This window comes from Meles meles, chromosome 18 (assembly GCF_922984935.1).
Source record: "Meles meles chromosome 18, mMelMel3.1 paternal haplotype, whole genome shotgun sequence".
In the NCBI taxonomy this organism is placed as follows: domain Eukaryota; kingdom Metazoa; phylum Chordata; class Mammalia; order Carnivora; family Mustelidae; genus Meles; species Meles meles.
In genome coordinates, this window is record NC_060083.1 from 15,422,977 (window position 1) to 15,447,588 (window position 24,612).

At 51.6% G+C, this 24,612-nt stretch overlaps 1 protein-coding gene and 1 long non-coding RNA gene across 4 annotated transcripts in view; both read left to right on the forward strand.

Annotated features, from left to right (window-relative positions):
* Positions 1 to 24,612, forward strand: part of LOC123929097 (cilia- and flagella-associated protein 251-like) — a 259,785-nt gene that overhangs the window by 120,183 nt on the left and 114,990 nt on the right. The window lies entirely within an intron of this gene.
* Positions 18,329 to 24,612, forward strand: part of LOC123929103 — a 38,116-nt gene continuing 31,832 nt past the window's right edge. Inside the window, exons 1-2 of one of the 2 annotated variants that reach the window (XR_006815885.1) lie at positions 18,329 to 18,682; positions 22,081 to 22,169. This is a non-coding gene — a long non-coding RNA (uncharacterized LOC123929103). Of the gene's footprint in view, positions 18,683 to 19,089; positions 19,125 to 22,080; positions 22,170 to 24,612 lie in introns of those variants that run through there. The other variant, XR_006815886.1, reaches the window with a different exon arrangement.

A 24,612-nucleotide genomic window follows, 5' to 3' on the forward strand; every position in this document is an offset into this window, starting at 1 on the left:
CCCCCCCACCGAGACAAAATAAGTCTTACCCCTGCACCAAGGGATGGAGACATTTGTAGCAACATGGCTTCAGCGGGCTGGAGAAGCTAATTAGGATTCTGTCAAAAAAGAAGGAAGCGCTGATGAGTAGAAAGTAGAGAATGCCCAGTGAAGTCTCTGACTAACTTCGTGTGTGTGTGTGTGTGTGTGTGTGTGTGTGTGCGCGTGTGTGTACGTAAATGCAGCCTGCGATTACTGGTTAACTGATACAGTATATAAGGCTCTTCCTCTACTTACCTTGGGGTTGTGTCCTAACACACTCATCATGAGTTGAAAATACCATAAATCAAAACACATTTTAACGCACCTAAACTCCCAGACACCCTAGCGTAGTCTCTCCCACCGTAAACGTGCTTGGCGCACTGACATTAGCCTACAGTTGTGCAAAATCATTGAACACAAAGCCTAGTTTGTAATAAAGTGTCGACAGTCTAGTGTAATGTATTAAATACTGTACAGAAAGTGACAAGCGGCATAGTCGCTGGGGTGCAGAATGCTTGTCAGTGTGTGAGCTGTTGACCCGGGAGTCTCGGCTGCCACTGCCCACCGTCCCAGGGGAGGGTCTGCCTACTGCGTGTCGCATATCGCTAGCCTGACAAGATCCGGATTCAGAATTCCAAGTACAGCTTCTCCTGAATGCGCATCACTCTCATACCATCAAAGTCAAAAAACTGTTAAGTTGAACCACCGTAAATTCAAAGCTGTCTGTATATGTTGGCATGTGTGTGTGTGTGTGTGTGCACCCCTGAGCATGCATGCATTCCACAGCTGTTAGTCCAACGTACGGTCATCTACAAGTAGGAACTGTACATAATAATCCATAGAAGACATAGTCACATTATGTATGTGTCTATATATACACTGAGTTTATATGGGTAGTTTGTTACAGTTTATATATAACGATATAGGGTAAGACCAGAGCTGTTCAATAATTTTCATTTTCTTTTTCTTTTCAGAGCTAAAATCATCCGGTGAAAAAGCAAACTCGCCCCCTCCATCACCTTTGTCATTTCTGGTCCACCTCAGAGGCCTTTTCTTCAAAAGTGGCTCTTGAGGTTCCAGGATGGTAATTCAAACAGATTTCTTTATCGGTACTGATTGTCAGGAGTTCTAAGTAAGTAAGTAGATATGTAAGTAAAACCCACAGCTAGAGGAGGCGAGTCTAGGAGACCTCTTTAAGCAAGTTTCCAGCTAGCCTTCCTAATTCCAGCCATGGTGGGATAGTCCAGACAGTTTTCCTGTTTGTTCCCAGGACTTAGAGGTCTGACAGTGTTGTCCTGTGTTTTCTCCCTGGCGTCTGAAGAGTCCAGCCAAGGTAGGGCTCGTGTTCGGAAAGTTTGCATGATGACCACCGAGCTGGGGAAGCAGTGGGAGGGAGTGGAAAGACAGGACAGGAGAATGACTGGGGTTCTGGGAACTGACAAATCAGTTTCAGCAAGCTTAGAAGTCCCATGAGGGCCCACAGTGAGGCAGAGAAGACAAGCCTAGGGGATCCCAGCAGCCAACAACAAAGCTTACGCCATGAGGACCAGAGACCAAAGTCAGCCGGGAGATGAAGGAAGCCAGCTTCAAAATCAGCCCAACCATAGGTTAGACCCAAGATGAAACCTATACAGGGAGCCTACTCTTTAGTTGTGAAGGAAGAATTTTATAGTAAGTGAGCTGGCTTTCCAAGGGGGAGGCCCCCTCTGCCTGGACCATGCACAGGCTTGCTGTGGTACGATTAAGAGTGTGAGCGTGCTGGACCCTGAGAGCTCCTGTTCCACGGACAGCTGGAATGTTTGCAGCCCCTTTTTCTCTTCCTGGAAGTGATGGGTTTCAGGATCGCTTGACTAAAATAAATCTACTCTGCTCTTTGCCAGTTTATTCACAAAAGGCCGCAGAGGGTCATTTCTGCAGATTTCAATATTTACATAACGAGATGAGCACAAAGAGATTAGGCTGAATGTGACCATGAATTGCAAAATGAACCTCTGGTGTCAAGCAGGGAAATTAGACAATCCAAAGGAGAAGCCGGGCCAAGCAACATCGTTGCCCTGGGACCAGAGGATGGCTTGTCAGTGTTACATTCGTACCCCCTAAACAGAACGAACATATTCCAGACTTATTATCATAGAGGATGGGTTCATGGGGAGAAAAGAGGGAAAAATTAATTTTAAAGACACAGAAATATTTCTTGTGACACCCCACAGAAGACCCAGTGAACACATTTTTTGAGTTTGGTAAGGAAGATAGCATTTTACTTAAACTCAATATAAATCTATTATATCTAAAACTGCTTTTAAAAAAAGTAACAGACGGGTGGGAGTCAAGATGGCGGAGAAGTAGCAGCCTGAGACTACATCAGGTAACAGGAGATCAGCTCGATAGCTTATCTAAACATTGCAAACACCTACAAATCCAACGGGAGAGCGAAGAGAAGAAGAACAGCAACTCTAGAAACAGAAAATCAACCACTTTCTGAAAGGTAGGACTGGCGGAGAAGTGAATCTAAAACGACGGGAAGATAGACCGCGGGGGGAGGGGCCGGCTCCCGGCAAGCGGCGGAGGAATGGAGCACAAAATCAGGACTTTTAAAAGTCTGTTCCACTGAGGGACATTGCTCCAGGGGCTAAACCGGGGTGAAGCCCACGCGGGGCCAGTGTGGCCCCAGGCCCCGCAAGGTCACAGAAGGATCGGGGGTGTCAGAGTGTCGGAGAGCTTGCAGGTATTAGAACGGAGAAACCGGCTGCAAAGACAGAGCCGAGGACTGAACTCTCAGCTCGGGGTTACCTTGAACTGGTCGCGGGCTGGGTGAGCTCGGAGCGCGGCTAGAGGCTGGGGATACGGGAGTGATTGGGTGCTGTCCTCTGGGGGCGCACTGAGGAGTGGGGCCCCAGGCTCTCGGCTCCTCCGGGCCGGAGACTGGGAGGCCGCCATTTTCATTCCCGTCCTCCGGAACTCTACGGAAAGCGTTCAGGGAACAGAAGCTCCCAAAAGCGAACCCGAGCCGATTACTTAGTCCGGCCGCCGGTAAGGGCGGTGCAATCCCGCCTCGGGCAAAGACACTTGAGAATCACTACAACAGGCCCCTCCCCCAGAAGATCAACAAAATATCCAGCCAGGACGAAGTTCATCTATCAAGGAGAAAGCAGATTCAATTCCTAAGACAGCAGAGCAATTCCAGAGGAGGAGAAAGCAAAGCACGGAACTCATGGCTTTCTCCCCATGATTCTTTAGTCTTGCGGCTACTTCAATTTTTTTTTCTTTTTTCAATTTTTTTTTCTTTTTTCAATTTTTTTTTCCTTTTTCTTTTTTCTTCTTCTGCTAAATTTTTTTTAAAACTTTTACCCTTTTCTTTTTTAACGTTTTTTGACTAGTTCATCTAAATATATATTTTTTTCTTTCTTTTTTATATTTTTTTATTTGTTTTATTTTTTAAATTTTTTCTTTTTTTTTTTTCCTTTTTTTTTCAGAACCTGTTTTTTATCCCCTTTCTCCCCCCCCACAATTTGGGGTCTCTTCTGATTTGGTTACAGCGCATTTTTCCGGGGTCTTTGCCACCCTATTAGTAGTTTATTTGCTCCTTCATATCCTCTTATCTGGACAAAATGACAAGGCGGAAAAAATCACCACAAACAAAAGAACAAGAGACAGTATCGAAGGCTAGGGACCTAATCAACACAGACATGGGTAATATGTCAGATCAAAAGTTCAGAATGACGATTCTGAACATTCTAGCCGGGCTCGAAAAAGGCATGGAAGATATTAGAGAAACCCTCTCTGGAGATATTAAAGCCCTTTCTGGAGAAATTAAAGAACTAAAATCTAACCAAGTTGAAATCAAAAAAGCTATTAATGAGGTGCAATCAAAAATGGAGGCTCTCACTTCTAGGATAAATGAGGCAGAAGAAAGAATTAGTGATATAGAAGACCAAATGACAGAGAATAAGGAAGCCGAGCAAAAGAGGGACAAACAGCTACTGGACCATGAGGGGAGAATTCGAGAGATAAGTGACACCATAAGACGAAACAACATTAGAATAATTGGGATTCCAGAAGAAGAAGAAACAGAGAGGGGAGCAGAAGGTCTATTGGAGAGAATCATTGGAGAGAATTTCCCTAATATGGCAAAGGGAACAAGCATCAAAATCCAGGAGATGCAGAGAACCCCCCTCAAAGTCAACAAGAATAGGTCCACACCCCGTCACCTAATAGTAAAATTGACAAGTCTTAGTGACAAAGAGAAAATCCTGAAAGCAGCCCGAGAAAAGAAGTCTGTAACATACAATGGTAAAAATATTAGATTGGCGGCAGACTTATCCACAGAGACCTGGCAGGCCAGGAAGAGCTGGCATGATATATTCAGAGCACTCAGCGAGAAAAACATGCAGCCAAGAATACTCTATCCAGCTAGGCTATCATTGAAAATAGAAGGAGAGATCAAAATCTTCCAGGACAAACAAAAACTGAAAGAATTTGCAAACACCAAACCAGGTCTCCAGGAAATATTGAAACGGGTCCTCTAAGCAAAGAGAGAGCCTAAAAGTAGTAGATCAGAAAGGTACAGAGACAATATACAGTAACAGTCACCTTACAGGCTACTAATGGCACTAAATTCATATCTCTCAATAGTTACCCTGAATGTTAATGGGCTAAATGCCCCAATCAAAAGACACAGGGTATCAGAATGGATAAAAAAACAAAACCCATCAGTATGTTGCCTACAAGAAACTCATTTTAGACGCGAAGACACCTCCAGATTTAAAGTGAGGGGGTGGAAAACAATTTACCATGCTAATGGGCATCAGAAGAAAGCTGGGGTGGCAATCCTTATATCAGATCAATTAGATTTTAAGCCAAAGACTATAATAAGAGATGAGGAAGGACACTATATCCTACTCAAAGGGTATGTCCAATAAGAAGATCTAACAATTTTAAATATCTATGCTCCTAACGTGGGAGCAGCCAACTATATAAACCAATTAATAACAAAATCAAAGAAACACATCAATAATAATACAATAATAGTAGGGGACTTTAACACTCCCCTCACTGAAATGGACAGATCATCCAAGCAAAAGATCAACAAGGAAATAAAGGCCTTAAATGACACACTGGACCAGATGGACATCACAGATATATTCAGAACATTTCATCCCAAAGCAACAGAATACACATTCTTCTCTAGTGCACATGGAACCTTCTCCAGAATAGATCACATCCTGGGTCACAAATCAGGTCTCAACCGGTATCAAAAGATTAGGATTATTCCCTGCATATTTTCAGACCACAATGCTCTGATGCTAGAACTCAATCACAAGACGAAAGCTGGAAAGAACCCAAATACATGGAGACTAAACAGCATCCTTCTAAAGAATGAATGGGCTAACCAGGAAATTAAAGAAGAATTGAAAAAATTCATGGAGACAATTGATAATGAAAACACAACAGTTCAAAATCTGTGGGACACAGCAAAGGCAGTCCTGAGAGGAAAATATATAGCGGTACAAGCCTTTCTCAAGAAACAAGAAAGGTCTCAAGTACACAACCTAACCCTACACGTAAAGGAGCTGGAGAAAGAACAAGAAAGAAACCCTAAACCCAGCAGGAGAAGAGAAATCATAAAGATCAGAGCAGAAATCAATGAAATAGAAACGAAAAAAAACAATAGAAAAAATCAATGAAACTAGGAGCTGGTTCTTTGAAAGAATCAATAGGATTGATAAACCCCTGGCCAGACTCATCAAAAAGAAAAGAGAAAGGACCCAAATCAATAAAATCATGAATGAAAGAGGAGAGATCACAACTAACACCAAAGAAATACAGACAATTATAAGAACATACTATGAGCAACTCTACGCCAACAAATTGGACAATCTGGAAGAAATGGATGCATTCCTAGAGACATATAAACTACCACAACTGAACCAGGAAGAAATAGAAAACCTGAACAGGCCCATAACCAGTAAGGAGATTGAAACAGTCATCAAAAATCTCCAAACAAACAAAAGCCCAGGGCCAGATGGCTTCCCAGGGGAATTCTACCAAACATTTAAAGAAGAACTCATTCCTATTCTCCTGAAACTGTTCCAAAAAATAGAAATGGAAGGAAAACTTCCAAACTCATTCTATGAGGCCAGCATCACCTTGATCCCAAAACCAGACAAGGATCCCACCAAAAAAGAGAACTACAGACCAATATCCTTGATGAACACAGACGCAAAAATTCTCGCCAAAATACTAGCCAATAGGATTCAACAGTACATTAAAAGGATTATTCACCACGATCAAGTGGGATTTATTCCAGGGCTGCAGGGTTGGTTCAACATCCGCAAATCAATCAATGTGATAGAACACATTAATAAAAGAAAGAACAAGAACCATATGATACTCTCAATAGATGCTGAAAAAGCATTTGACAAAGTACAGCATCCCTTCCTGATCAAAACTCTTCAAAGTGTAGGGATAGAGGGCACATACCTCAATATTATCAAAGCCATCTATGAAAAACCCACCGCAAATATCATTCTCAATGGAGAAAAACTGAAAGCTTTTCCATTAAGGTCAGGAACACGGCAGGGATGTCCATTATCACCACTGCTATTCAACATAGTATTAGAAGTCCTAGCCTCAGCAATCAGACAACAAAAAGAAATTAAAGGCATCCAAATTGGTAAAGAAGAAGTCAAACTATCACTCTTCGCAGATGATATGATACTATATGTGGAAAACCCAAAAGACTCCACTCCAAAACTGCTAGAACTTGTCCAGGAATTCAGTAAAGTGTCAGGATATAAAATCAATGCACAGAAATCAGTTGCATTTCTGTACACCAACAACAAGACTGAAGAAAGAGAAATTAAGGAGTCAATCCCATTCACAATTGTACCCAAAACTATAAGATACCTAGGAATAAACCTAACCAAAGAGACTAAGAATCTATACACAGAAAATTATAAAGTACTCATGAAAGAAATTGAGGACGACACAAAAAAATGGAAAAATGTTCCATGCTCCTGGATTGGAAGAATAAATATTGTGAAAATGTCTATGCTACCTAAAGCAATCTACACATTTAATGCAATCCCTATCAAAATACCATCCATTTTTTTCAAAGAAATGGAACAAATAATCCTCAAATTTATATGGAACCAGAAAAGACCTCGAATAGCCAAAGGAATATTGAAGAACAAAGCCAAAGTTGGTGGCATCACAATTCCGGACTTCAAGCTCTATTACAAAGCTGTCGTCATCAAGACAGCATGGTACTGGCACAAAAACAGACACATGGATCAGTGGAACAGAATAGAGAGCCCAGAAATCGACCCTCAACTCTATGGCCAACTCATCTTCGACAAAGCAGGAAAGAATGTCCGATGGAAAAAAGACACTCTCTTCAATAAATGGTGCTGGGAAAATTGGACAGCCACATGCAGAAAAATGAAATTGGACCACTTCCTTACACCACACACGAAAATAGACTCCAAATGGATGAAGGACCTCAATGTGAGAAAGGAATCCATCAAAATCCTTGAGGAGAATGCAGGCAGCAACCTCTTCGACCTCAGCCGCAGCAACATCTTCCTAGGAACAACGGCAAAGGCAAGGGAAGCAAGGGCAAAAATGAACTATTGGGATTTCATCAAGATCAAAAGCTTTTGCACAGCAAAGGAAACAGTTCACAAAACCAAAAGACAGCTGACAGAATGGGAGAAGATATTTGCAAACGACATATCAGATAAAGGGCTAGTATCCAAGATCTATAAGGAACTTAGAAAACTCAACACCCAAAGAACAAACAACCAAATCAAGAAATGGGCAGAGGACATGAACAAACATTTCTGCAAAGAAGACATCCAGATGGCCAACAGACACATGAAAAAGTGCTCCACATCACTCGGCATCAGGGAAATACAAATCAAAACCACAATGAGATATCACCTCACACCAGTCAGAATGGCTAAAATTAACAAGTCAGGAAATGAGAGATGCTGGCGAGGATGTGGAGAAAGGGGAACCCTCCTCCACTGTTGGTGGGAATGCAAGCTGGTCCATCCACTCTGGAAAACAGCATGGAGGTTCCTCAAAATGTTGAAAATAGAACTACCCTATGACCCAGCAATTGCACTACTGGGTATTTACCCTAAAGATACAAACATAGTGATCCGAAGGGGCACGTGTACCCGAATGTTTATAGCAGCAATGTCTACAATAGCCAGACTATGGAAAGAACCTAGATGTCCATCAACAGATGAATGGATCAAGAAGATGTGGTATATATACACAATGGAATACTATGCAGCCATCAAAAGAAATGAAATCTTGCCATTTGCGACGACGTGGATGGAACTAGAGCGTATCATGCTTAGTGAAATAAGTCAATCGGAGAAAGACAACTATCATATGATCTCCCTGATATGAGGACATGGAGAAGCAACATGGGGGGTAGGGGGATAGGAGAAGAATAAATGAAACAAGATGGGATTGGGAGGGAGACAAACCATAAATGACTCTTAATCTCACAAAACAAACTGGGGGTTGCTGGGGGGAGGTGGGATTGGGAGAGGGGGAGCAGGCTATGGACATTGAGGAGGGGAGGGGAACCATAAGAGACTATGGACTCTGAAAAACAACCTGAGGGTTTTGAAGGGTCAGGGGTGGGAGGTTGGGGGAACAGGTGGTGGGTAATGGGGAGGGCACGTTTTGCATGGAGCACTGGGTGTTGTGCAAAAAGAATGAATACTGTTACGCTGAAAAAATAAATAAAATGGAAAAAAAAAAAGTAACAGACTTGAAAATGTCAAGTGTTAGAAATTTTAGCATTTGATGAATTCTTTCAAAAATAAGAAATTTATTTTGGCCGTGAATATATATTCAGAAGCTTCAAAGGAGTGTGTCTTGAAACTCCATTTAGACATAAGGACTTCTCTTACTGAGTGAAGGCAGCCCCGTCGAGAATAATGGAGTGGATCCATCCACACGTAACACTGTGAGACCTGCTGAGGAGAAAAAGAGCTGACTGACAATTTTATCTTGTAAATTAGCATTTAACCATATGTATAGATTAAAATTTTTAAAAGTAATAGGACTTAAGATTGTGGAAACTTTGCATTGGTTGGGTTCATATTTCTTCTGGTTTCCTTATCCTGTGGGTTTATAGACTTTATATATGTAAGTATCTCACGTACAAACCCTCATTGTTCCTTTACCCAAAGATTTCCTTTTTTTTTTTTTTAAGATTTTATTTATTTATTTGACAGAGAGAGAGAGATCACAAGTAGGCAGAGAGGCAGGTAGAAAGACAGGTGGAAGTAGGCTCCCTGCTGAGCAGAGAGCCCCATGCAGGGGCTCGATCCCAGGACACTGAGATCATGACCTGAGCTGAAGGCATAGGCTTAACCTGCTGAGCCACCCACGCGCCCCTACCCAAAGATTTCTTAGCTGAAACTTTGTCCTTTTCCTGCTTCTCCCAAGTTTATCTGTTCGGAATTTTCATTAGGGTTGTATTAAACCAAGAATCAGCAAGCTTTTTCTGTAATGGGTCAAATACTAAATATTCTAGGCTTTGTGGGACACAGGTATTTTATAATTCTCCCTCCTCTCTCTTTCCTCTTCCTCCCCCCCACTCTTCCCTCCTCTTCTTTCACAAATGTAAAACATAAAAAACATTGTTAATTCAAGGGCTGGGGAAAAACAGCCCGTGGGCTGTCATTCATGGGCACGTGATTTAAACCATTTCTGCGGGTTTCCTGGGGCCATAACAAAGAACCACACAGGGTTTGACTCAACATCACAGGAGTTTATGGTCCCACAGTTCTGGATGCCTGTGATCCAAAGTTAAGGTGTCCGCAGGACCGTGTTCCCTCTCCAACCCACAAGAGAGTTCTTCTTTGCGTCTCCCTGGCATCTGGCGCTGCCGGCCATGGTTGGTGTGCTCGGTGGGCGGGCAGGTGGGTGCCTCTCTCCAGTCTCTGCCCCTGTGGTCTGGGCTTCTCCTCGTGTCTCTGTCTTCTTATAAGGACACCAGTCTTCCTGGATGAAGGACCCACCTGACCCTAGCATGACCTCACCTTAACTAATTCCATCTGCAAGTCCCTATTTCCAAATAAGGTCCTGTTCTCAGGCAAGTGGGGGGTGCATAGGGCTTCACCGTATCGTTTTTGGGTGGGAAGCCATTCAACCCATGACACCAATGAGCACATTTGGGAAGACTACAAATCGAAGGGAACAGCAGAAGACATCCTTACCCCGTTTCACATTTCCACCCAAAAGCATCAGACGTGTTCTCCGTTGTTCATTAACGATATAAGTTCAAACCATTTTTGCAAACGTGATCAATCCATTTATTTGTCCGAGTAATTTTCTCTTTGTCCTGCCTCTGCTTATACAGGCACGTGTATCAGCACGCCCAGACACGCGCGTCCTCACTCTCCCTCTGCTGATGTTTTGCCACGTGAAATGGGGACCCTGCTTCCTCCGTAGAAAGTGCAGCTTGGCTTTCCGAATCCATCGGCGCATTGGAGTGGGAGCCCTTGATGCAGCGCGGGAGTTAATGCATGTGTGAGTGAAGGATCCTGTGCCCTTTCTGGGAGGAGATAATGTCTTAACCTTGCATTTCCCCATGGTGGCTGTTCCCTTCCTCCGAGGGTGCAGGGTCAGCTCTGAATCCTCAGGACACCGGCCCCTGAGCTCTTGGAATGAATGTAGTCCTGTGCCTGGATGCACCGAGGGGACGCGCAGGTCCTGGGACCCTGCACTCAGGGAAGTGATGGGTTGGGATTTGACGGCCTCTGATGTGGGCATTTCCCTCAACGCTGTATCTGCTGCTGTACCTGCCAGGCCATCCCCCACCAGGCACTGAACCAGATACATCTGCGCACATCCATGAGCCAGCGGTGATCCAGAAAAGCATGTGTGGGAACCTGAGCACGTTGTCCTTGGCCAATGGCTGGCGCCTCCCGCAATGGCAGAGGCGGCAAAGTGGGACCAACCCCTCGGCCTTCCCCAAACCCGCCAATGGGCAGCCCCCTTTCCCGCCGGGCCTGGGGCAAAAAAAGGCTTGAGTTCCCCGCACCTCCGTGGGGCCCCAGCACCCCTCCATCTGTGCAGAAGACTTGGCCTCTCTGCGGCGCTGCCATAATCCCATATGTTCCCCCATATGCCTGAACCTTTCTGCAATTCTTCCATCTGTTTCTGGTAAATGTGAAGGAATTTAATGATCTTCTCTGGAGTTATTAAACCAACAGCTGTTGTCATTAATAGAGGACATTCTTTACGGCACGCTCGTGTGTAAACACTAGTCGTAACTCTGGCCTGTCACACAGCTCGCGCTAATAAGTCACGTGCTCAGTTGCAGACCCGGGAGGTGGGCATGGCCAACTTTGAAGAATGACAGTCTCTGTTCTCGCTTCTGTTTTGTTCTCCCCGCAGCTTTTGAAGCAAAATGTATATTTGGGGGGGAAAAAGAACTCAAAAAACAAGCAAACAAACAAAAACCCCACAAATCCAATCTGCCCACCACTGGCTTTCTCGAGAATGAAGGCGCTCGAGTGTTAAAAAGGAAAGATTATATTTTCCTGTGTGTTTCAAATTGCAGCTCATTTTCTGGTAGGCAGAGAGAAACTGGCTTTTATCATTTGAATTGGGGTTGTCTGCACAGCCACACACCGGGTCGCTGGAGGCTGGGCTGGGCACACAGGAGGAGCGGCAAGAGGGGACACCGGCCCTGTCCTCCACCTGCCCCTTGGGTGAGACATTTTCTAGACTGACAGCCTCCGGGGTTGATCTCTGGGTTTGGCTGGCCTGGGCCAGGAGTGGAAGGGTGGGGGATTTCTTCTCAGCATAGAGGATTCTGAGCTGCAGTGGTGGGGGCCGTGGGCAGGGGGTGAGAAATCTGGGGATAGCAGGGCCAAGGACAGCCAGCGGTCCCCTGCACGAAGGCTCCATCTGGGGTTCTGGCAGAGCTGGGCAGACAGGAGTATGTTTGGGTCTCATTCCTGAGAAGCTGGGGGCCAAATGTCCAGTGAGTACACAGGAACCAAGAAAGACACCTGTCCAGACATGGTGGCTCTCAGCAGGGGGTCTGGGCCGAGGGACCCCTGCACCTGCTATCCACCCCCAGCAAGAACCCTTGTAGGGTGAGTGGGGGTGCCTGGCAGTTTGCTTGGGTCCTGGGTCAGGCCAATGGGGAGGACCTGGATTCTGGGAGGAAGAACTTGCTGGGCTGGGAGAGTGAGGCTGCTGCAGGGCCTGTGGGCACGGGGAGTGCCAAAAGGCACCACACAAAATGAGCGTGCCCAGCAGTCAGGGACCAGGGAGCAGAGAGGCAGAGGGGGGAAGGGATAGCAGCCACCCAGGGTCCCTTGTTCTTTTCCAGTGACAGTGTTCAGAAAGAGGAACTGAGTATGTACCCCACATTTTGCTAGGCCTGTGGAATATCAAGGATCCGAGATCCTGCCCTCAAGGCGCTTATGGTTGGGTGGGGGGACAGACACTCAAACCACACAGGCGTGAAGGAGGGGCACAAGTGCCTATGTTTGCCTGTGTTGGTGTGGATCAGGGAAGGCTTCCTGGATGAGGCAGCATCTCAGCCGTCGCAAGAGGACAAGGAGGGTTCAGCTTGTCTGCAGCGGATGGGGGTTCCCAGCACAACAAGGGCCTGCAGTGAGCCAGAGGTGAGCTGGGTGCTGGGTGTGGGTGGGAGGAGCCAGATGGGAGGCTGAAGGGGGAGGTGTGTTTGAGGAGTTCAGTCCCTGATATGCTTTATGACTTGGGCCATCCCTGATGTCGTGGGCTGCAGGTTACAGCTGTGTTGCTAACTGTGCTTTTCTTATTGGCCTTCATGAATCTGTCCTTCCCACTAGTTAGAATATGAAATCTGGCAACACGTGGGATGTGGGGTGTTTGCATATGAACCCGGCCACTCTGCTGAGGGCTTTGATCCCTCACACGGTGCCATGGTGTCCTTTTGTGGGAGAGGAAGAAGGAAAAGCAAGCTTGTGTTGGTGGCTGTCATACGCTCTCAGGGACCAGTCATTTGGGGGCTGCACTTCTCTGTGCAGGGTCTGTCCATGCACAGCGTCTGTGCATGTCCACTTCTCTGCATGAGGGTCTGTCCTGCGCTATCACACAGCTCGTGATCTCCCACAGCAGGGGACCCACCGTGATGGCCGTGTCTCCCCCTCGGGCTCCCGGATCCTGAGGCCTGATCTATTCATTTGTACCAGCTGGAAGCTGGGCGTGTTTCGGGTGCGCGTGGGGAGCCCACCACATGTCCCTTTGCAGGCTCCGAGCTGCCCATGGGGGGACGGTGCCTCCAAAAGACATCACAGAGATGCCACGTGATGAAGTCTCCTGTGGTTGGAAGGCTTGAAGACGCTGACCTTGGCAGAAGAAGCTAACACCAAGTAAATTTTATCTCAGACCCAAGCAATGCTGGGATCCCTTTCTAAAATGAACATATTTCCAAAGAACTCTGACCCACTTCTGTTGACTCAAGTATTCCCCATTTTAATGTCACTTAAACATGTACCAACACGAAGCTGGAGGAGAATTCTGTTTATGCCTCTCATTTCACTCTAAAAGCAAAACAAATGGATGAATTACAGAATGCAAACTATGAAATCAATAAAATTCAAATTAATAGCATTAACTTAATGGGATGCTGTTTTACCAGGCCTCAATCACAGCCTTTCCTGTGAGCATGGGCTCCGCCTTCCTGTCATCACTCCTGGGAAGCCATCGATGTCTCCCCATGTCCCACTGCCTTCCTGCAGAGCATGCCTCCTTGTCCTGGTCTTCTTAGATCACCGCAGTTAGTGAAAATAAAATTCAGTGTGATCCCTGAAAGCTAGAGATCTGTGGGAGGGGTTTTAAATTTATTTTTTGAAGATTTTATTTATTTATTTGGCAGAGGGAGAGAGACAACATGAGCAGAGGGAGCGGCAGAGGGAGAAGGAGAAGCCAACTTTTCACTGAGCAGGGAGCCCGATGCGGGGCTTGATCCCAGGACCCTGGGACCATGACCTGAGCCAAAGACAGATGCTTAAATGAGTTGCCCAGGTTCTCCAAACTGTACTTTTCTTCTTTAAGATTTTATTTCTTTAAGCAATCTCTATGCCCAACACGGGGCTCAAATTCACAGCCCTGAGATCAAGGTCACATGCTGTCCCAAGTGAGCTGGCCAGCCAGCTCTGGAAAGCTGCATTTTTAAGCCTCACCCCCAACACACACACACACACACACACACACACACACACACACACACACACACAAGTGGGTCTCACAGGTGGGACTAGATGCACACATGTTGAGCATAGCAACTTTGTGTGGCCGGCACCCACCGCATGCTCCGACCAGGCTCAGAAGCACCGGGGGGTTCGGGCCTCCAGTAGCCCCCCTTGGCCCATGACAGAGAGAAGCGGTCAAACAAGGAGTTCATTTTCCTTACTTGGGTGGTGGCGATGGGAGCGCTCCAGACCCGCTGCCCACAGGGGCATCCTGCTCATGAAGGCCCCTGGAACCGGCCCCCTTCCCTTCCCACCTCTTCATAGGGCTCCCGATAGTAATCAGCCAGGGAACCACCCATGCTCAAACCTCGATCTTGAAATCTACTTCTGGGGGGACCCAGACTTTGATACCACAGGGAGCCTGGGGGTGGGGGGAGTAATCCCTCCCATGACAAGAAAGGATATGTGCTAAGGTTTCCCTACAGGTGGCCCCAACACGTCTAGTCCAGAAACCCCAGCCATGACAGCCCCACGCTTACGACAGTGCTGAAGTCAGCAGCTGTCTTTCCCAGCCAGCAGTCAAGGGCTGTGTGCCGTGCTCTGGAGACCAATCTCCTGAAGAGCCCTGCACTTGGCATTTGTGTAGAGGGCATGGAATCTCAGTGGTCACAGAGCTGACTGGGGGGGAAGTGTGATGCTCCTGATTGCTGCAGCTGGATTTATTTTCTGACTCCAAGTGCCCAGTGAGTGATTTCATCCCTTCACCTGTCCACTCACTGGGACCGCTGGCCCACTCTCAGCCCGAGTCCCTGACTTGGGGACCCTGACGTGTGCATGCCTGTCGTCTACACCCCTGAGAACCTGGCCTCCCCACGCCTGTGGGTCCCAACCGGACCTTCCTCCTCTACATCACTCCCTCTCCAGACCCTGGAGCAGGCGGGTTCTCAGCTGCGCTGGTCAGAGTCACCTGCTCCCTCCTCCACCCTCTGCCAGCAGTGGGGGCCTTCCCATATGGATCAGGGTGAGGTTGGCTGGCTGGAGGGTCAGTCCTGCCTGCATTTCTCGCCTTTCTATGCTCCTATTGTCTCCACCTTAGAAGCCCAGAGAGAAACTGCACATCAGCAGTCCCTGCAATGACCCCGGTTCTCACACTTAAATGGGGGGGGGGGTGTCTGTGTCTGTGCAGTGGGGGTGGCGGACAGCAGAGCAGTGTGCCGTTTCTGAGGTCCCTGGCGTCACCCTCCAGCCCCAGGTGTCTGGAATGGAACAGGCATAAGCAGATGGCAACAGCTTCTGCACGCCGTGTGCCCCTGAATCGAGTCCAGTGCAGAGAGTGCAGGGTCAGAGTGGCACCAGTGGAACATGCCATGAGGCCCCTGTCCTGCTGTCCAGACTGGCTCGGGGCCCTGGCTCGGGTGTGGGAGGAGAACACGCCCAGCACAGAGCTCCTCGGCCTCCCCCTCTGCCCCCTGCACTGGGGCTGTCGGTGCAGGCTCAGCTCGGGGCCGGCGGCAGATGGCCAGGTGGGCTCCCCAGCCGGTCTGGAGCGTGGGCTTCGGAGAGCGCTATGTTTCTCAGATCTCCTCTGCAAATTCCCAACTGTGGCAACACCATCTTTCAGGCTAGGAAATGGAAACACTGCCAGATGGTGGGCCAGGCTGCTGCTTAATTAAGGACCCTCCCAGCTTGCAGGCACCAGTTGTGGTTTGTAAGTAGTTTGTGCACTGGCTACACCCACGCACGTGCAGTCAGAGTGCTCCCTCGCTTAGAGCAGGGGTTGCCCAGGCATCCCCGCCCACTGGGAACAGGAGGGGTCTCTGTCTCTGTCAGACGTTTATTCTCTGCCAGGCACGTTGTCCCCATTCATCCTGAGAACACAGCTGATGTTGAACTCATGGAAGTGCTCAGAATACGTCGTGAGGCAAACCTGAATTCTTTTTTTTTTTTAATATTTTATTTATTTATTTGACAGAGAGAGGTCACAAGTAGGCAGAGAGGCAGGCAGAGAGAGAGGGAGAAACAGGCTCCCCACTGAGCAGAGAGCCCAATGCGGGGCTCGATCCCAGGACCCTGAGATTATGACCTGAGCCAAAGGCAGAGGCTTAAACCACTGAGCCACCCAGGCGTCCCGAGGCAAACCTGAATGCTAAGCCTCGCTTTGCCATGGTGAAATAGGCGGTTCTGCGTATCTCAGGGGTTACTGGGAAGATTCAGGAAAATTACGTGGATGGAAATCTTCCAGTCTAGAATTTGACAGTGAACAATGTCTGCTGTGATGGTTGATCGTCTATGTCAAGCTGGCTAGGGCCCGGTACCCAGGTACTCAGCCAGACGTGATTCTGGATGTTTCTGTGGAGGGGTGTGTGTGTGTGTGTGTGTGTGTGTGTGTGTGTGAGACTAAGACTTAAATCAGCAGACTACGAAAGAGGGATTATTTTCCATGGTGTGGGTGGGCCTTGTCCCATCAGTTGAAGGTCCTCCTAGGAAAGAGGAATTCTGTTCCCAGAATGCGTTCAGGCTGAAGCTGAGACACTCCCTTGGGCCTACCGCCTGCAGCCTCACTTGCCACAGTGCATGCTTGCCAGCCTTCACCGTCCATGAGCCCATCACTGGAAATAACTTTCCATCTCTGTACACATCCTATTGGTTCTGTTTCTCTCGCCCATCCTGACTAAAACACCGGCGAGGACCACAGTTCAACAGCATGAGGTGTACCAGGATGGCGTAGCAGGCAGTCATTGAAGAGAACAGGTCACACCAGTTTTTTCTGACCTAGATAGACATCGGTCAGAAGACAGTTTAGCTTCTCAAGCACACGACGTCTTCAGCGGACAGGTGCACAGGGGCAAAGCGTGTGCGTGCTTACAGGCACAGGGGAGGTGGAAGGGACATGGCACGCTGCTGGCCGATGCCCTCGGACCGTGACCGGGCTGCTGGGTGCTGCTGGCAGGCAGGGAGATGCCCTTCTCTCTGTGCTCTGTGGTGCCTTGATTTCAGCGTAGGCCGTTTCTGTCATTAAAAGACCGGCAAGTGCATATACGTAATGGGAAGGATTGATTTTGAATCCCCTTCCCAGGCATCTGCTGGCAGGGAGGACAGCATGGCGGAGTCTGTCTGTGCCAGGGCCCCTCCTGCCCTGGGGCAGCCAACCGGTGCTGCCCTGATCCCGCTCTGGTTACAGAGCCTCACTGACACAGCTCAGAGTGTCCGTGGCCATGTGTGGTTTTAGAGGACACTCGTCCTGCAATTCTGGCCCTGGTTTCTGGGCTCTCCAGGAGCCGGGAGGCCCGCGGCGCAGCCGGGGAGGCCAGGGCCGCGCTCTCGCACCCGAGGGCACCCTGTAGTATGGAGCTGCTTCTAGATGCCAGACCCTCCTGTGCGTTGAGAGGCCAGGCGCGGCTCGACTGGAGGTTCCCGTGGAGGAGCGTTCTGCAAGCCGCGAGAGCTGTGAAGTCTGGGTGGTGAGGCCTGGCCACCTCAGCATTGCCAGGGGCACTCAAGTAGCCCGATTCCCTTGCAGAGATGCTTGCAGGGTGGGCTGCCCACTGCTGGTCGCTGGCTGGAAGAAGTCCACTGAGGCAGCACCCACATGCCCCCTGCACAGAGACCTGCCTCCTGTCCCCCCTCCACGCAGAAGGACGCAGGACTTGAGGGTCCTAGGCATCCTCCTCGGCCTGCCACCCTGGGCCATTCAACCCAGCACGGGGTCGTCTGAAAGTAACCCCAGTCACCACCTGTGGACAAGCCCTGCCTCCAGCATCTGAGCCCGGGCAAGCGCCCACAGCAGACATGCACACGTTGGACAAGCGGCATTTGGAGGAGGCGCGTCAGAAGCAGCCAAGCGCCAGAGTGGAGCCCGCCTGCCCACATCCGGTGAGCGCCCCTAGCTCCGGAATCCCCGGGAGCTGTGTGGCGGGCGTCGGTCCCCTGGCTCCTGCCCCCTGGAGATGCGGTCGCCCCGGTAGGGCAGACCCCACAGCAGCGGCCCCGGATCTGTTCCGCAGTTGGCTCCCAGAAGCAAGGGCCATTGTCCTGAGAAGCCGCGGAGCCCAGGGGCAACCGTGGACTGTCCAGCCACGTGTCCTTTGTCCCTGAGTGTGCGGAAGGGCGGGTCCTGCAGCTGACGTGGGCGGGCCGGGGGCCGGGCAATGAGCCTGAAGATGCTTGGAGCTGCTGCCCAGCCCACCCTGCCAGCGCCCTTCCAGAGCCTGAGGGCTGGGGCCATGCAGCTTCCGTCGTCCTTCCTTCCTTCCTCCAAGGAAGACAGCGGGACCACAGCAGCAGCCCGTCTTCCCGTCGCTGCTGGAAGTGCTGGAGCATCCGCAAGTGCCGGAGTGTCCGCGCCCGCTGTGAGCGTCCGAGGGCCAGGGCCGTAAGTGCCGGAAGTATCCCATGCCAGCCGGCAGCGTGGGATGGCCGTAGGAGGAAGTGCCGTAAGTACGCCGGAAGTGCCGTAAGTTCGCCGGAAACGTCCGCCGGGCGTTCACAGGGAGCGGGGCACACTGCGGAGCAGGATGTTCTTGAGGCGCCCGGCCGGCCTGCGCCCCCTCCGCCTGCTCCCCCAGGCCGGCTGCCGAGGCGCTGAGAGAGCTCGGCTGTGAAACCCCACTCCTAACAGCTCAGCCCGTTGGGTCACCCTGTGACTCTTTTGCGAGCCCCTCGTTGGTGGGTGCCACGGGCGGCTGCGCACTTCGCCTCCCGTCGCGTTGCTTGTGGCGGCAGAGCTGGGGTTAGATCCCGCGGCCTGCGGGACGGAGGTGCCCCAGAGTCTCCAGAGCCCATGTCCCCCCCAGCCGCGAGAGACCGGAACGCGTGCGCCCGGTGCACTGACGGCTCTGCCCGCAGCTCCCTGGTCCTGAGGAACTGTCGTCCAAGGTGGGTCTCCGGGGGACCTTCCACTGCTCTTACTGGTAGCGAGCTGTCCCCTCCCCTGTCCGTAAGAGTTGGTGCTCTGGGTCATCCAGGCGTAATCTCATGCACTGCTCCAAACGACTTTGTCTCCACCCCCTTTCAGCCAGATATCCCGTGGGCTGCGACAGCCGCGTGGGCAACAGGGCCAAGGATGCCCCCTCTCCACTACTGGGGGAGCTGAGGGGGGGCAGCCCCAGGGGCTGGGGTTCGGGGTGGGCTGCGTCCAAGCTGGTTCTCTCTCTCTGGGACGCTTCGGGGATTCTCGGGGACTCTGGTGGCAGCACCCTGGCATGGGTGGGTTGTCCTTCCTTCCCAGGTGCCCCTCAGCCCTGGCTTCTCGCTGTGCACTCTGCAGACTCTGATGGGATCCACCCCCACCCACCCCAGAGCTGGTCTGTGTCCAGCAGCCGTTCCTGCTCACCCTTTGGTGGTCCTGGAAGGCTTGTGTGCTGTCAGTGGGGTGCACGTGCCGCAGCCCGTGTGGTCAAGACCGGTCAGTCCGTGTTCGTCTGGAAGGCTGCCTTGGGCTTATGACCAGGTAGGAAACCTCTTTCCCCGTGGGGAGGAGAGGGGAGGCACCACAGAGCTCCGGAGAGCCCTGTGGGACTCCGTCTCACCATCCCAAGTCTCCCTGGCAGACCTGCGGAGTGTGTGACTTTGGGGTCAACCCTGTGCAGACCCTCCTGAGATGACCTAATGCATCTCTGTAGTGTGTAGATACCGAGCGCCCTGATCTCAGCCTGTGATGGGATGCAGCATCCCAGCATGGACCGCAGCGAGTCCCCCTCCGCAAAGGCACACGCTGCTCCTCCTGCCCGAGGACGGATCTCATCCCCTCCTGTAGCACTCGGCTGCCCTGCGGTCTTTTCAGATGCGCAGAATGTGCCAGAAGCAACACCGTGTTGTTCAGGGCTGGCCCCTGAGAGTCCATCCCATGCTCCCACTTCCCTGCAATCCTGCTGCCATGCTGTCAGGGCGAGGACCACCTGCAAAGAGAGGCCCCCGGGGAGGACAGGCAGCAGGCCGTGCTTGCTGGACTTCTGCCCAGCCTGTAGGAGCGCTCCCAACCCCAGCCGGCCAGCAGAGGGCCGCTGCGTGTGTGTCCCTGCCCCATCAACCCCACTCACGGGAAATGATGTGACCCTGTGGTTCCGAGCCCCCAGATGCTGGAGCAGTAGTGGGCGACTGGAACCGGGAGGCACAGCAGGTTTTAGGGGGAAGGGGTGCTGCCATCGACACGGGTTTGTGATAAGTCTCCGTGTGTGACCTGGCAGGTTGACCGTGTGTCCCGAGGTGAGAAGCAGGGGAAGGGGTGCTGTGACGGGACACTGGTGGGGACATTGGGGAGCTCCCCTCTGCTGGGGACACAGGCATCACTTAGATCCCGGTCCTCCACTCCCAGGCTGCAGTCTACTGGGGTGTGAGCGGTGTGTCCCAGTCTCGTCGTAGGCTTGCTGTCCCGCCTCTCTGCACACATTTCTGCGCCCGTTGCTGGTGTAGGGTTCAGGCAATGCCCTGTACCCCGTTCTCCCGCGGTGGAAATCCGGTTCACCCAGATGGTGGAGACAGAGCCCTCTGGGCACAGGTGGAAGCCAGCACGCCGCCTGGGGGCCCTGCAGCCACAGCCTAGGGTTCCAGGAAACCCGGGCGGACATTTGCTGGCTGCAGTGGGCCAGTAGTCCCGCTCAGCTTCAGTGGGGCCAATAACCAGCTCTCATGGAGAGAGGGGCATCACATGTTTGGGGACCAGCTATGGAACCATCTGGAGGCACTGAGTTTTTCCACCACTGGCTTGGCTTCTGTTTGTGCTGTGAAAACGCTGTGTCCCAGATGGGACTTCCCCTCCCTGGACGCTGGGTGCTGTGGCAGGAGAGTGGCCGTGGTTGCCTCAGGTGACAGTGATGGTGGCCCCCGGCTCTGAAATGGGGCTTGCTTGTTAGTGCAGCAGAGCCGGTTGGGGCCCGCCAGCCGGAGGGCCAAGACGTGGGGCAGGACTCAGGGCTGGCAGAGACGCGGGGATCTAGCTGTAAGGCAAAAGGGGGATGGAAGGTGGAATGAGGAGGGTTTGGTGGCCAAAAGGCTGCGGGGCTGGGAGGGAGCTGTCCAGGCAACCCCAGGAGCCCCTGCATTGTGTTAGGTCCCATCCCATGGACAGCCGGCCATCAGGCAGGGCTGAGTAAAGGAGACCCAGAGAAGCCAGAGGAGTCTGCGTGGAGGGCAGCTGGTTGGGGGGGGGTCCTCGAGATGACCTGGCTTGGGTGATCCCCCACCAGAGTGCACTGGAGTCCCGAGGGCTCAGCCCTGAGCTGGTTCAGCACCGTGTGCTTGGGAACTTACTCATTCATCCTTCCTTCAGCCAGCTAGCACGTTGTGAGGACCTGCTGTCTGCTGGGCACATTCCTCTGCATGGGACATAGAGGGATGGACAAGGCAGAATGTAGCCAGCCCTCAGGAGTTGGAAGTCCGGTAAATAGGCGACCCTGGCCTCCTGCTCACGGCCTGAGTCCGCAGAGGAGGCGGTCTCTCCGACCCTCTCTGCCAGGACGTCTTCCGGCACCTTCCTGGCACCACTCGCAGGCTTACCTGGTGGCTGCGTGCCACGTTTGGCCGACGGGTTGAACCTCTGTCCCCACTCCCACGTGCCCCTCTCTGTGTCAGCCTTTCTCGTCCCTCCTGTGTGGACATGGACCCTCGTGTGAGGATGGAGGTGTTCTCAGAGGAAATCCACCACGCCAGGATCGGGGAAGACCTGGCCCCTTGGAAGCTCCTGCTTCCGACACTGGGGCCCCGGGTGTCCTAGCGCAGGTGTGACCTTCACAGCCCCAGCAGTGAGGGTTCTGGCTGCTGCCCCCAAATCCAATTCCAAAAATAACATCTATTAGACTCTCATGGACTCCATCTCTACCTTCTGTCCCCACAGCTCCTTCGCGCTCACATTGACAGCATCTCCGTTCCCCGGGGTGGTTGCAAAACAGAGTCAGAGTCCACCACGTCTCCTTCCCAGGGCTGGTAAGTGCTGCAAAGCAGACATCCTGTTTTCATTTTTATTGTTGAAGAATGTGTGCCAAATTTCCACAACACGGGATTCTTGTCATTAGTGAGGAGCTTTATTAGGAGGGCATTTTCCTCACTAGCAGAGTGGGAACCAGTAAGAGTGTTTCTGGGGTTGGGCGAAGGCTGGTCAGACAGAGGTCAGGAGGTCTAGTGGACACTTGCCGCTGGAGGTTGTTGCTGGCCGAGCAGCACGATGGGTTTTCCTTCAGTCCGTCTCAGAGCCATGCTGAGGGGCACACACGTCTTGGAGCCAAGAACACTGAGCCTCGGACCCGTGGCTGGCTTGTTCACCATCCCTACACACCGTTCTCTGCTTCGGGATGTCCAGGTGGGAAGGTAGCATCCTCTGGCCTGTCGTAGACCCTTCCTCACATGCTTCCCGCCAGCCCTTCCCGGCCTCTGGCTAACAGCCCCAGCCAGGTGGTCTTTCCTGGACCCCTGAGCGCATCTTTCCTCCGGGTGGCCCCGTAGAGCAGCACTGGTGGAATTTTTATGGCTCATGTTCTGAACGTCACACCCGAGTTAAATCTGTGCCGATTCAATTAGAACATGTAAGCCGAGGGAGTTCTTCATCCCATGACTGGGTCCTGGGCGAGCAGCTTCTCTCTGGACACAGCTGTCCTCAATGCCAGGCTGTGAGCGATAGGCCGGGGCCTCCCTGGTCAGCCTGTGTGCCGAGCGGTCTTGCGGCAGGACGGCAGAACTGGAAGCCCATGCCCCTGCAGACACGGGAGACTGAGGGCCGGGCAGTGGGGGTGGCACACTGCTCAGAGCCACACAGATAGGCTTTTGTCTGGGGAGGGTCAGCCCAAGGCCCGAGGGGCTGTAGAAGCTGCACCTGAGGAGCTGACCGGGGCTTGGGCCAGATGGGGTCCCAGCTTTCGGAAGATGCCATGTCCTGCTGCCCCCAACCTGGGAATGTGTGATGTCACCTTTCAGGAGGGGCTTCACCTATGGGACTGACTCAGGGTTCTCACTGAAGGTGGGGTGATCCTGGATTTTTGGGACACACACCAGGTCAGTGCGAGGAGCCTCCTACGTGGGGGCAGGCAGGTCTGCATCAGATGAAGTGAGACAACGGAGGCAGAGGCGTGTGTGTGCACACACGTGTATGTTGCCGTGTGTGTGTTTGCACGTGGAAGAGACAGACCGGGAGTGAGGGAAGCAGGTGGAGGATTGCCGCCGCCGCTGGAGGTGGAGGATGGCCCTGGGGACAAGGGCACAGGTGTGTCTGGACTCCTCGGAGACAAGAGAATGCACTTGCCTGGGTCCTCCAGAAGGAGCACGGCCCCGAATGTAGACCTCATGGTCCCAGAGCTGCAAGAGAATGTGTTGTGACTTTTCCCAGTGGCCACGGGAAACCCGTTGGAGGCATGACAGCCTGCCTCTAGTTCAAGAGGGAGATGGGCTGTGAGCAGTTTGTCTTAGTACTGACCGCGACCTTGGGGTGGCCCGGAAGCTTTAGGCCACACGTGCACAGTGCCTTTCTTGGTGACTGGAAGACAGGATTATACAGTTTTAGGTAATCAAATCAATCAATAAGTTAAAGACCAAAAACAGCTGGAGGAAAAAAAAAAAAAAGTCAAGTGTATGTTTTGGCACAAGATGGAACTTGTAAAGTCTCCAAGCAAAAGTTTTCATTCAGACATATTCCGAGTGTTCAGAAATATCTTTCCACCGTGCCGTCCCAGTTTCAGTCTCCTGGAATGAAGAGCAGACAACATATTTAAACTGATGCCTGCCTTTCTTCGTTGGCGGATCGTCACGGGCCGGCCTGACGGGGTTCTCCCCCACGTGAACAGTTTCCGTGAGCCCGGGGGAATGCTTCTTGGGGGCTGCCCGCTCCTGGAACCCCCCAAAGCCCTTCTGTGCTGGTCACCCACCGGCCTCCAGTGCTGAAGGCTGACCTCTGGGAACCCCGCCCCAGCGCGTGCATGTCCTGCGCTCCATGGTGCCTGGTGGGGGCAGGGGTGCGTCAGCCATGCTCAGGGAGGGGTTGTCCCCGTGGTTTGGCCAGGGGGTGTGACCAAGGACCTACTTCCCTGAGAAAGGAGGGTCCTCCATTGGGGCAAAGACTGTCGGTGATCGTCTCTGCTCATCCAGGTGCTGAGGTCCTGCATCTCAGAGAGCAGCACGGAAGGATCTAGGACGGGTGGCGCACCCTCCGCGTGAGCTCCTGTGGGGGCCTGGTGGCACGTGTTTCTGCAGTTCAGGACTTGGGACCATGCACCTGCTGCAGGCCATGCTTGGGGCTTGAGAAAGCCACTGGCCTCAGGGAACTCCTTATTTCGAGAAAAAAGCTAATCCTTGCATGGGTGGGGCTGCAGGCCCAGCTCAGATGGGTGTGGAGGATCACAGGCAAGGGAGCATCGCCCTGGACGCAGGGGTCTCTCAGGAG